We start from the raw sequence: 13,777 nt of genomic DNA, 5'->3' as shown, positions 1-13,777 counted from the left end.
AACGCTCTCAGCCTTTCTTCATGGGACAAAGCCGACTTTTGGCCTTGGAAATGCCTGAGGGTTCTGGACGTCTTTGATTGTGGCAAAATCATGAAATAAAAGTTAGCATTTGTTTGATAGACTGGTGTACCAGTCCAGCCTTTTAAAGATCACCTTGGAAAAAACAGTCAAGCAAATCAGCTGATCTAGAAGAAGAAAGTGCTAAAAATCTGTAAGAAGAGACCTTTTACATAAACTTATTTTACAAAAAGTTTTATGACATAAAACTTGCAGGTGATCTGAAATAGCTGGAAGGAAATGAAAGAGAAGGCAGCTGTAAGGTGAGAGAGAGTTTCTGAACCTACCCAGTGTGAATTCCTTTCCTGTTGACTCATGTGAGATCTGTTTCTCCTTCCTTCTTTTTCCTTTCTATTTTAGAAGACATTGTTCCTAAAATGGGTAAATTTGCTTTTCTTTATTCCCAGTCAGTGGCAGTTCATGAGAATTTAAGAAGTATGGTAGTGGTCAGTGGTGAGGTTTGGTTTTCTTTTTCCCTTAATATTTGGAGTTAAGTCTTTATAAAAACTGTGCTTACCCTGCAAGTTTTCAGAAGTTTATGGGTGTCCTGATTGATGCTTCCTTGAGATATATAACAGCAAATAATCACAAAGAGCATGTGCTGGGTATTTCCACCCTGGGAATTTAAATTTTTCTGTGTTCATTTATGATGCTGCAGTGTAACCAGCTGGTGGAGTGAGTGATTGCAAGGCCTGATTAATGGTACAGACTTTTAGACTAGCTTTTGTTACTTCTGTACCTTACACACTGCTCTGTGGTGGAAATATTTCACAGCTTTTGCCAGCTATGTTTTTTTTAAAATCACAGCTTGCTGGAGCCTTGATTCTGCTTTTGCTGGAGGATGTCCCACGGTTCAGGTGTGTTTAGATGTTCCAAGTCCAATGAAAATACGTTCTCTCTAATGAGTGCTGGATAATCTGGAGTCTTCTGTTTGGTAAAACCCTCAAAGCAAAGTAAAAGTAGTACCTTTGTAGCAAAACATGAGTGAAATCACATGGTGACTCTTCCATAGCTTGGTTTAGAAAAAAGCTCTTTTGCTGAATGTGTGAATGCAGATGTCAAAGCTCTCTTCCAAGGTTTGGGGGATTAAACAAGAGATAACATGGGAATTGTCTTCCTCTTCCCGCCTTTTTAAAACTAGATTGTTTTAATGGGGCAGACAAACTTCTTGTGCCACTAAACCTGACGTGATGAGTCTTGGGGAGAGGGATGCTTTGTTGCAAGCAGTGTTTCACTATAGAAAGGTTTATTTCTTGGATATAAAAAACAAAACTTCCTGAAAGAAATGTGCTGTGGATTCAGCTCCAGTACTTTCAAGGTTTTGGTGCCTGCTGAAGCATAGTAATGCCTCAGGAACAAAATAAGGGATTTTTTTCACAGATTTTAAAGAAGTTGTGACTTTTCTCAGTTTTATAAGAGTTTCTCAGGAGTTCCAGAATGAACTCTTTTATGTTATCATACATCCAAACTGAAAAACCCCTTTTTTCCCTATGACAATTATCTTTTTAGGGTTGAAGAGTTCCTACAATTTATGTATATGACAAGCTCTTGATTCATGGGAATATGTTTAGCTTTGCTATGCTCAGTGTGTGCAGAAACTTCCTCTCAGCCTTTCCGAGTTTTAATTATTGTCTTTTGATTGAATTGAATGGATTTTGCAGTAGCTTAGCTGATATTAATGCATTTAAACATGTAAGTCTGGAGAATCTGATATTCCAGAAGATATTTGAGTAAGCTGAGAAGTGAGGCTGATGTTTTACTCTTCTATTTCATGGCAGGTTCAGTAGTAATTATTTACACTGATGAATAGAGAAATGGAGCAAAACCACCTGCCCCGGGCTTTTACTGTAACTTTGAGGCTGAGCAAAGTAGCTACTGTTTTTTTTTTTTTTCATGAAGAGCAATGCAGGGGATATGACAAAATGTGCCTGAGGAATAAGGTGGTGACAAGATCCTATGTGTGAGGAAACCAGCAGGAACCAGGGTAGGATGTTCCCCAGGGGGCCAGTCAGTGCAGCTCTGCTGACTCCCAAAAGCACAAGCTGGTTCAGGAAGCCTGATGATCTGGCCCTACCTACTGAAATGTCTTCTCAAAAGAATGATCCTTATTTTCTTTTTTTCATGAGAAAGCCATCTACCAAAATGCTCCCGATAACCCCCACCAATAACCAAGCAACAAACTCCAAGAAATACCCTTTATACAGATTGCAATGTGGTGAAGCCAAGAGGCGTGCTGTAACTAAATGCTCCAGTAAGGGAGGCATTGCCAGACGAAGAAACATTTGCATGCTTCCCATGTAAGCCAACTCCCCAAATGCTGGGGTTTAGGTGAAATATTCCTTGAACAATCTATTCCCAGTTATCCACTGCAAGGTTTCTGATGGCGAAGTGGCCTGTTGGGTCACGTGGAGGGTTTGTGCCATGCTCACGTTGTCCTGCCCTAAGTAGTTACAGCATCATTAAAGGAAGCAGAACCTACCAGAGCAAGGGTCTTCAAATGTCACCGAGCAGCTGCTCTCTTTGCTCTCCTCTGAAACACTGGGCATTGCTCTTGGGATGCCTGTCTGGGTGTAACCCTGCTGACAGATTATGGCAACTGATAAAATCCTCGTTCTGTTTCCTTTGATCTGCCCTCACAAAGTACAGCTTGCTCAAAACAACTGAAGAAAGTAGAAGCCATCAGTCTTCTCGAAATTATTTTTTGGGCAAATGTATACATTGGCTTTGGAGGTTGCTTGTGGAAATAAACCCAGGATTGCTTTAGAATTTGATACACCTCTAGAACTGTTTTGAAACTTGATTAATTTCTAATTAAAGTGACATCTGAGGCCATGTGAGGGTTTTGATAAGTTCAGCTTTTATTGCAGGAGCAGTTCTACACAAGTTCTTTATCTTAAGGGCTGGCTGCTATTGTACTATTTTACGTTATAGTTTCTAAATTCACCCCACACAGTCTCACTGACTTCAGTGGGAATTTTCCTAGAACAAGGAATTAAATAGTCTTCAGAATTAGTTCCCCCATGAATTCAGAATATTAGATATCTGCTCAAGTTATGTTGTATGCTGTCAATTTTTCACCTGTTAAAATTCTTGGAGCAGATGCAATGAAACATCTTCAAGCTTGATAAGAGAAGTTACAGATAGTTTGAATTCTCTACAGAAGTCTGGGAGTTTGGCTGGAGTTTGGGAAAGCTGCTCTGAGGTTCTCTTTCAGACATGAGATCTCTGTGGTAAGCTCCATATTTCACTGCTGTCAATTCTGCATGACTCTGGTGTTATGCATTTAAATAAAGAGAAAGAACACTTTTTTTTTTTTTGGTGAATTATAAGTAAATAATAAAGGTCAGAGAAAACAACAACAAAAGAAAGAAGACCCACAATTACTTACTTACATGTTTGGTTTTGCGTATGTGATGAAAGAGAAAATGTAAGGAGTATATAGGAAAATTGAGGATGTGATTGTCATTAGTTGTACAAAATTGCAGGAATACATCTTATGATGCCAACATTCCTTCATATGGAAGCAAACTTTAAACTTGAAACATTTTTAGTCTTTCTCGGCTTTTCTAGATGTGCTCATCTGTCAGTGTAAGTGAAATCCTAAAGCCAGCAGGGGGGACATCATAACAGACTTCACATGTGCCCAATGGACCTTTTTCTTTCATTTTTCTAACTTGCAGATAAACTGATTGATTAGAAATTATTGTCATTTGCTTTGATCCTGCCTGTGAAGGCTGCTTCCAAGTATTTTAAGGTATTTTTATCCTATGATTTTTTTTGAAAAGTCACTTTGTCTCTAGTCAAATATTTTTGACAAGCCATGGATGATTTTGATATTAATTCACAGTTTTTATCTATCAAATATATTTAATAAATACTTACTTTTGAGGCTGTATTAGCAAATAATCCAGAGGTCTACATGTTTCTGTATTTGATGCATAAGCTTCCCAAGTTCTGATGATTAAGTCAAGGAAAGAGGAGTTATTAGAAGTTTCTGCAGTGACGTTTATTTAACATTTTCTAGCAGAGTACTATGTATATATACTATACCCTTGTGAGCTGGCATTCTTTTAGGCAACTAGAAAGCCATCTTTGGGGCATGGTTGGTTTCTAGAAACATTCTATGGATGTATTTTGGTTTTCTGTTTCAAACTGTGTGGTGCCAAAAACCTGCCTGTTTTGTTAAAGAAATAAGTCAGGCACTCTGAAAGCATCGTAACCACGTCACCTTTAAAATGCTTTAAGTACTTCATCTCAATTGATTGAATCTTGGCTTCCAGCACAGTAGAAACCCTTTATTTATTTATTTATTTGTTTATTTATTTATGTTCTCTTTTGTTTCCCTCCTACCCTTCCTGGGCAAGATGGGCATTTTTTTTTCTCTTTCCCTAAACCAGGTGTACAGCACGTCCTTGTTTTGTTCAGGAGAAGCCCAAGGTATTAACACTGCAGTGAGGCTGAAGTTTCACCCGTGGGATTCCCCCAGTGGGCAGTGTGGCAGTAGAATTTTAGCTTGGAAATCCTCTAGAAGATAATTTGGCAGCATAAACTTCAACAGTTCCTAATTTTATTTTGAAGTAAGCATTCCAGATCATGACTTCAGTTCTTCATTGTTTTAGCTGCTATAGACGAATTTGTTCAAGTGATTGTGAATACAAATGTGCAAACATTGGTTTTAATTTGTCTAATACATTGTCACTGAAAATCCTTCTTTACTGTAATAGGTAGAACACTGAAGTTAAAGGCATTTTTGTGATGCAATATTGTGACAGAGCATGTGATGAATTGGGTGGTGTGTGGTGCAAACAAGTGGGGAAAGTGAAGTGCTACACTGATACTCAAAATATATTTTTAGTCTTGACTGAGTATCTCCTCTTCCTCTGCAGTATGCAATGACATAATTTATCATCTCAAGCTCTTCTGTGCAGAGCTGGGGAACAGATAATGCCCCATGGAAGTGAAGGTTTCAGATAAAGCCATGTGATCTCAGCAGCCAGCACATAATGAAAAATACTAAATATTGCAGAAGCTTTCAGCCAGGAATTCTGCAGGGCAACTTTTGGTCATTTGGGATGTTGCTTCCCCAGGACATTACTGTCTGTATATGGTGCTTCTCATGATGGAGAAAAGATTGAAGACAGACAAAATGTCAAGATTTGTTTTGTGTAGTATCTAGCTTGCTGTTTCCAGCATTTTTAAAACAAATACTGTTATTGTTCAAGGTCAACATAAATCCTCAATGTACTTAATTGATTCTAGAGTGAGATACTAAATTCAGGATGTGTGTGTGCATAGAAAAAATGGATTGCTGATATTTGTTGCTGATATATATCAAGCAAGGTTGGTTTTTGTCATGCTCTGTTTTGACTATTCTGTAAAGCTACTTCAAGGAAGATATTTCTGTGACAGATTCATGATGAGCAGGCCTCAGCTGGGTTGACTCATTGAATGTGAACTAGGAAAAGATTGTTCCTTTGGTTACTCCATCGCAGCAGAGAAAACAAGAGAGAGCGTTGCAGTCTCAGAGCACAGCAGAACTTTTCTGTAATAAAATGACTCTATGGAGAAGTTGGGGAATCACTGACCTAAGAAAGAATGAAGCAACCTTTTCAGAAAAGGTTATGGGGCTTGGTGAATTGGAGCTGTGGGTTATAGCAGGCTTCAATATTTGCATTGGAATCATCTTGGAGCACTGTCATGAAAGCATGGGATGCATGCATGACTTTATTTCTGAATGAGAGCTGATGGTTTTCTGAACAAATCAAGTAAAAATAAGTTGACGTGCTGCTTGGAGTCAGAGGCGGCTAGAAAGCATCCAAGAAAAGTGGGAAATAGTGTGGCTCTCTACCTGTGGGATTAAGGTGTCTCCTAATAATGTTCACTTAAATCTACTGCCTGTTGGATGTGTTAGAGTTCATCAATTCTTTCCTCACAGCTTGGTCAGGCTTTGACAGTGAGATCACAAAACCAGTTCAGATATTAAAAGAGCATCCTAGATATGGTTTAATAAGCACAGATATTTGTCATTTGGTCAAAAAAAAAAAAAATAAAGGCTTCCAGTGCAACAGAAGAAAGCCTATATTTGGTAGTATATGAAAATTTAATTCTTGTAATCCCATTTTTGACTGCTGTTTTTTTTTTTTTCCCCAGCACAGGTGTGATGCATCCCAAGGGGAAGTGTTATTGAATGTCTTTCTGGCTATTGAACACTTCTAAATTGAAACTGTGCACGTTGTTTGACCTGCACAGTAATACTTAAATTGTACAAATTATGGCATGGCTGGGGAACCGAAGGCCTCATGGTGCCAGATGTTCAGGAGGCTTTTCATCTTTGTAAGAATTTGGTGAACCCTTCAAGAACAAGAGCATAATGGGCCACCTATTCTGACTTAATATGATTTTATTGTGAACAAGTGGCAGCTGACATGAACAGCTTTGGCCACTTCAGCTTTGCAATGGGAGGTGCTGGTGCTTGCAGTGTCATTGCCATGTTGGTGAGGATGGTTGAGAACTTCAGACCTTGTACTTTTTGTGCTCTGTGGAGACACCTCCATTCACTGGGCTGTGGTAGAAATTAAATGGTACCAATTTAATAAAAAATAGCTTTGGGGTTTTTTTGGGCTTTTTTTTTTTTGTTTGTTTTCGACAGCCTTGATACTTGATCTCATTTGTAATCAAAGAATAGCAGAGAACATTGTTAACTTCTTTTTCAAAAGACATTTGGCTAAAAAGAGGTTTTGATTTACTGGTGCAGTGGATTTTGCAGAGCAACAAAAGCCTGAACCAGACAAAACAAACTCCTGCATCCCAGTTGTACCTGTGAGTGGATCACTTCAGCAGAGACTCTTTCATGTGGCTAGAAGCAGTGTCCCTCTGTCACAACACACACTGGCATGGAGTTCTTGCACATTAAAAGCCTTTAAAAGCATGAAGAAAATGGTGTTGAAAAAAGAAAATTATGTCAGTGTTTTGGGCTGTGGAACTCTCTTTTTGCTCTCTAAGTTCTTTCCAATGCTCCTGTAATTGGAGGAGGCAGGGAATAGGGTGTCTGTGATCTTTTCTCTGGTCAATACCACTAATGCTGATACAAGGGTGGTGAAACATTTAGTCCTTGCTCTGATTTCCCTTTTCTCTTTGTTGGACTTCCTATGCCTGGGGACAAAATGCTAAACCATCACCCAGTTTTCTAAAAGCATCTGATCATTTGTGCAGATCTGGTTTCTGTTAAGAGTCCAGCCTTCATTAGGTGAAAAACATGTTAAAACTTTTTAGTATGGGAAGCAAGCAACTTAATGGTGAGAACTGGGTGTCTCCTAAAATGCCTTGGGTTTGTCTTTGAAAATACCTTGAAGGAAGAGAAAAAAAAATACCCATTAAGAAAATAAAAAGAAAAAAAGGAAAAAACCATAAGATGAATGAGTGTGTGGTGCTGGTGAACACAGCTGCTCTTTCTCTGTGTGTGTGTGTACATAATTTGGGGTAGAAAGTGGGTCTGGACTGTGGGAAATTATGATTAAATGAAGTGCCTTTCTTGTTATTTTCAATGCAAGAAGATTTCATTACTCTATTGATTTATAGTGATTAATGTTTTCTTTCTCTCTCTCTCTTTTTTTTTCCCTTCTTATTTTTATTTTAGGCTGTATTGTCAGAAGAGTGGCCATTCACAGCTGCTTATTGATCCTAACCAGGGCTGAAAGATGATTGAGTGCTGTGACTTTTTGGATCCCATTGTTTCTCCTTGTGCTCTGGTGGAAAAATGATTAAAAAGTATTCCCAATAACAACATCTCTGGATATTCTTTTGGTCTCTGAATATATAGGGATGGAGATGGAAATGCCAACGGCAGCCTGACAGCCAGTCTAAGATGAATGCTCATCATTTTATGAGATAACCATCAGCTATAAACATGCAATCTGCTCCTTTAGGACAAGACAGAAGTATTACTTTAATCTGTAAAACTGCAGACATACAGTAATACGGAACTATTAACAAAGAAAAGATTGAAGGATTTGGCCATAGTGTAGTTTGTTTATGGTAACCTAACTCCTAGAAACATGTTTGATTATCTGATCAATGAGAAGCTGTTACTGGGTTTTATATTGTCCTGTCACTGGGATAATGACATTGGGGATGTAATTGGTCTTTAGTTTGCTTGATACTATACATATTTGAATCCATAAATAGGATTTAGCTTTGCTAAATATAGCTTGGGATTATGGAACAGTGCTAAGACTGTCTCAATGTTTTGCTTCAGCGTTTTAATGAACAAGAACGGTTTTATTTCACTCAAGTGTTTCTTCTCCTGCTGGTGAAAAATGTGGACAAGTGAAAGCACAGCTAATAGGCTGATGAGGGAACTAAAGAGGATGCTGGAAGAAATTGTGGAATTTTAATCATTGTCAAAATAGTAGATTTTATATCATTGTGAACTGCTGTTGCCGACACGGCTCATGCATACAGCTGACACCACTCTTGGGTCACAGGCCCCTGAGTTTTCTATCTGCTTCCACCTCTGGTTCCAAAGCCTACTCCTCTCCCCTAAAGGATGTTTTTTTCACTGGATACTGTGGATTTGGGGGAGTTAAGCACTACTTTCTTACTGCTGAGATACACTGTGAAGTGACAAGGGGAAGTTCTCCTGGTTGGTGGCTGTGTTGTTTTTGAGGGATATTTAGGAGCGACAATCTGTGGCTGATCACAGGCATTGCTTTGAACTTGGCTCATGGGAGGTGTGTAAACTTTTTGCAGGGAAGATATCGAAGAATAAGGTTTCCCTCTCCTTTTTCCTAACCCAAAAGTAAAAAGCAGCCAGAACTCAAATAGTTAAGAAGTAATGTGTTTATGTGCTTTGTGCTACAGCTTCATTGTAACTGGAATGATCTTTCCCTGTAGGAGTCAGACAGTGGAGGCTGCTGCTTTTCCAAGGAAATCTAGAGTTCTGGAAAAACTCTTAAATTGCCCCTAACCTGTGTACAGAAAATGTTCTTGGTCTTCTCCCCCTGCTGACAGTCTGTTAGGCATTGGATGTTAATTTAAAAACCTCTGTGTGGTTACTGCAGTGTGAAGGGAGTTGGCAGAAACTCTGTGGGTCTGTTATTCAGCAGGTTCCTCCATGCACAGGAAAACCTTCCTTAGGAATTTTCTCTGTAGCTGCAGTGGAAGGATCATGAGCAAAGAGCTGCAAGGAGATGGTCATGCAGGGGTAGAGGTGTGTGGGACCTGTAAGTGGCCATGGGGTACAAGCCATGTAGACAATCCTGGCATTTGGGCTTCTCAGTTTTACAGGAAGGAAAGCCCTGTTGTTGCAGTTAGATAAAGAAAAAATAGTTGCTATCTTCCTTCTGTGTTTTGTGTGCTTGTGGGTTCTTTTTTCTCCCCACCCCCCCAATTAGATTTGTTTGCCCTGTCACTGATATTTATACTCTGGCAGAGAATATTTGGAGCCCAGGGTTACCTGAGCACAGATGCTGACAGCTGTGTTGCAATAAAACTCTGCTAGTGCCCTTGTCATAAATCACAGGCCCTAATTTGGAGATTTAAATTACAGGTATGTCTTCTGAATTACCCTCTGCAATTAAAGTGCAATAAAAATACCTGCCATGGATTTTAATAAGCAGCCTTGTCATAGTAATGCCAACTGTCTCCTGGCTGCTGCTGGGATGTTAAATTTTTTACTGCTGTTAAATATAGTGAGCAGCATGGCTGCTGCCAGTTGTTAGGAGAAACACCAGCGTTGCCACCAGCACAGCTGTTTAGCTGGAAGTGTAGTGTTGTCTCCCCTGAGGGAAGGAGGCATTTATGAGAAGGAAAGGTGTGCTGGAGACAGCAATAGCATTCCTCTGGCTGTCAGGGGCTAGAACAGTCACAACGGCAGCAGAGCTCCGTGCTAAATAAAAATTCAGTAAACCAAAGAGAAATTCTGCCTGGAAAATAGCCATGAGGATGACATCCTGCCTTTAAGTCATACTGGTGACCACCCCATGGGTGAGGGTCAAGGGGAAGATGTGGGTGAAGCACAAAATACCAGACTTCTGCATTTTATTAAAGGGAAAATATGCCAGGATTTCCAGGCACAGAGCATGGAAGTTAGGAATCAAAAATGCATTCACAGCTAGAAAGATCTGGCAAATCCCAAGTCTGATACTAGTAGGAAGAGGGGCTGCTTGTGAAAATGTAAAGATGCTGGCTTTCAATCCATCCCTTTAGGATGGATTTAACCAACTGGTTCTGAAGTTTGCTGTTTTCTGTGGAATTACTGACTCCATACAAGAGATATCTGTATTTCATTGTCTTTAACTGGCTGGCCCAAATTAGTGGCTTTCTTCATAAAGGACTGAAAACCAGTCAGCAACTTCCCTGAAGTACAGAAAGCTGCACCGTGTTTGTAATGATGTGGTTTTGATCCTTTTGAAATCTAATTCAATCAAATAGTTTTTTCTTTCAGATTTTGTGTCTTGAGTAGAAGTAATCTGTTTGCTATTCAAATAAATCTTTCAAATCTCAGCACAGTGGGGAGGTCTTCACATTCTCTGACTCATGCATCTAACAGAGATGCTCTGAATTGTCCCATTGACTTCTCACCATTGCTCACATAAAGAATTCAGTCTCCTAAATTGCAAGGAGGTAAACAAAGTAAACAAAGAGAGTCTAATGCTGGGGTTGGTGAAACTCCTATTCAGAATTTTAAATGGATGCAGCTGAGTATTTAATGGAAAAATAGTCATATTATTAAGGAAGCAAACAAATATTTTTTACCATTAGAAACTGTAAGTCTTAAAAATTAGTGGCATATTGTGGGAAAACCACCAAACTACTCTTGTCAGTGTCTCATTATTCCTTACAGTTCAGAGAAAAATTGTAAAAATAACACTTGGGTCAATATGCTGCTGATATATTTGCATGTTATGCCTCAGGTCACGTGTAATGACTTGTCAAATATTGTTTAGTTATTTGTCTTGAGTGAGTTTTATAAAAGATACACATTGATAACCTGTCCTAATATTGAAATATTTTTGCTTTTTTGTTAAATCTATGCATCATGCTATTGAGGTATTAAGTTTCTATCTCCTGGCTGATTTGATCTATTACTAACTTTAATCTGAAAGGTATAAATGAGGCTGAAATTGCATTAAGCCTTCATCTAAACTGCACATTTATTTAATATAAGATAATGAAGAAGCAAAGCATTTTCCCATGGCACATCCTTATTATTTTGTCCAGTGGAGATGCATGATTTTTTCCTTTTGTACACACACATGCACCTGCTGTTCTACAAGATTGCACAAAATATTTACAAGTGTCTTTTAATTAAAAGAAAGGGTTGTCAGGGCACAGCATATGCAAAGAGTATTGGATTTTCTGCATGTGTTACCTGTAGTACACTGATACTACAAATATTTTATTGTAATTAATGCTATATCTGGCTTAACTTTCATCTCTCATGCCCTGGAATTTGTGGCAGTTTTCTGCCATGATAAAGTGAAATTTTAACTGCAAAGTACAAAGCCAGAAGGCATTGGAGGTAACTGATATATGGTCCAGATTTCCAAAGGAATAGCTTTCCCTGCAGATGGAGTCAAGCAAGCATTTCAATGTTGTGCATAAGTCAGACAATCACTGTTTTTCTTCAAAGGCTCAGGCTGTTGGGATGTACCCTCAGTGGTATTTCATAGCCCATGGACAATGCAAGATGGGCAGCAGAGATGCTTGGCTGGCCTGAGGGAGGCTGGCGGCCAGTTCTTGCTGAGTCTGACTGAAGAACCTTTAACTGTTGTCTGACAAAATCTTCACTAAAAATGAATATTTTGATATTTTGGCTCCTCGATGGAAGATTTTTTTTCCACCACCATTACTTTGTCCCATTTCATACATTATTTTTTTCCCAGGGTAGAGGGAAATGAGGGAAAGATTTCTCTGTGAGCAGAATAATAATTTCCTAGAGCAGCAGCAAAATCAAGAAAAGTGTGAAAACCTTATTGTGCAAACCTTAGGGAATAAAGGATGTAGGGATGAGTTTGTGGAACAAGCATCAGTGTTTGCTTCTCCCACATGATGCCATAGCACTGGTACGTGTTAGATTGTTACAAAATGGTCCCTTCTCACAAGTAACAAGCAGCAGGATGGGAAGAAATGGCCTAAAGTTGCACCAGGGGAGGTTTAGATTGGATGTTAGGCAAGACTTCTTCACTGGAAGGGCTGTCAAGAATTGGAAGAGGCTGTCTGGGGAGGTAGTTTGGGTCATTATCTCTCAAGTTAATTAAATGATGTGTAGTTGAGGCTATCAGGTTTAGTGGTGGATTTGGCAGTGCTGGGTTAATGGTTGGGCTTGATCTTCGAAATATTTTTCAACCTAAATGATTCTATGCTCCTATGACTGAAAAAAAAAAAAAAAAAAGGAAGAAAACAACTTTCATTTTCTGACTAGAAAATTCTGACTGGTTTGGAATAAAACTCTGGAGGAGGGGGCACCTTGATGTCCTGCCTTTCAAGACCAGGCTTTTTGTAGCCCAGGCAGTTTATTCTTGCCATTGTGAGTGAGATTTGCATAAATGATGTAACTTAAAAGTTAAATCCAGCTTCTTAGCAAAGTGCTTAGGGTATAAATAATGAATGAACTTCAGATGCTGTGGTTTGACTACTGACAGGTCAGTAGGACTGGAAGGGGGGAACCAGCTTTTGAATTTGCAGGATTTGTCACTGCCTCTGTGTATTTATGTTATATAGCCATGGTGGCTGCAAAATATCTGTCTTACATTATTTTGTAAGAACTTGCCCAGCATATAGCATGTGTTCACTTTCAGTCCATTTGAAACTGGATTTGAAAATCTGATAAATGTTGGAGCTGGGTTTGGATGCTGAATTCTTGTATTTCGCTGAGTCAGTCAGATGAAGTCCCTCTGGTACCTGATCACCACATCACTGTGCATCTCCCTGGTGGGCACAGATGAAGCAACTTCAGTTTGGTTATTGTACTGTATAGTATAGCATAATACAGCTCAGCTTAGGGCTGGGTGGGATGTCCTCCTTCCCTGTGTGTGGGTCACCAGAAAGTGTCCCATCCCCTCAAAGGTCATTTATCCAGTTTGTGTTGCTGCTGACTTCAGAGCAGTCTGGCTGTACCCACCTCTGCATGGGACAGGTACCTTCCTGTAAGGGAGTAGCTCTAAACATTCACTGAACCACACGCTCAGTAATTAACATTTTTTGATCCAAAACCAGTTCATTGAAAAGGTCTTAAGCTTCTCCAGTGTTCTCTAATCTAAGCTAGAGGTTGTTGGCTTCCCAGCTTGATTTCCCAGTGGGTTTGTCCTCAAGAAAAGCCAATGCCAAACAGCAAAAGATTTTTCATCTGAAACTTCGGAGTTTGGAAGCTCCTTTCACATCTGTTTATATATCAGCAAAGGGAGCTCTCAACATGAAAGAAAAACTGCTTTTATACTTTGCCAGAAGTAATCTTGGCATCTGAAGCTGATGTGGCTTTACTCTTAGCTTGGATGGAATTCATTCCTGCTTCTGGTAAAAAAAAATGGATGTAATAAACATTTACACTTCAACAAGATGATAAAATGCAAATGCCAAGATCCATATCCTCCCTCTTTGCTAGTTGAAAGATCTCTTCACCTTCCTTTGCACAGAAAGCCATTCGCCCTCTTCTTTTACTTCTTGTACAGTGTGGGCACATATATATATATATATCAAGTTTAGTAGTATTTGAAATTTT

At 39.2% G+C, this 13,777-nt stretch overlaps 1 long non-coding RNA gene across 1 annotated transcript in view; it reads left to right on the top strand.

Annotated features, from left to right (window-relative positions):
- The window catches only part of LOC121675887, a 93,270-nt gene extending 85,433 nt beyond the window's left edge, over positions 1-7,837 (top strand). Inside the window, exon 3 of the long non-coding RNA XR_006020263.1 lies at positions 7,694-7,837. This is a non-coding gene — a long non-coding RNA (uncharacterized LOC121675887). The remainder of the gene's footprint in view (positions 1-7,693) is intronic.
- Positions 7,838-13,777: the final 5,940 nt, after the last annotated feature.

The sequence above is a fragment of the Corvus kubaryi genome, unplaced genomic scaffold, assembly GCF_017639235.1.
Source record: "Corvus kubaryi isolate FWS band 111438036 unplaced genomic scaffold, C.kubaryi_AGA036_p1.0 76, whole genome shotgun sequence".
Lineage (NCBI taxonomy): Eukaryota > Metazoa > Chordata > Aves > Passeriformes > Corvidae > Corvus > Corvus kubaryi.
The sequence above is the reverse complement of the archived record's forward strand: the minus strand, read 5'-3'. Positions and strand labels throughout refer to the sequence as shown.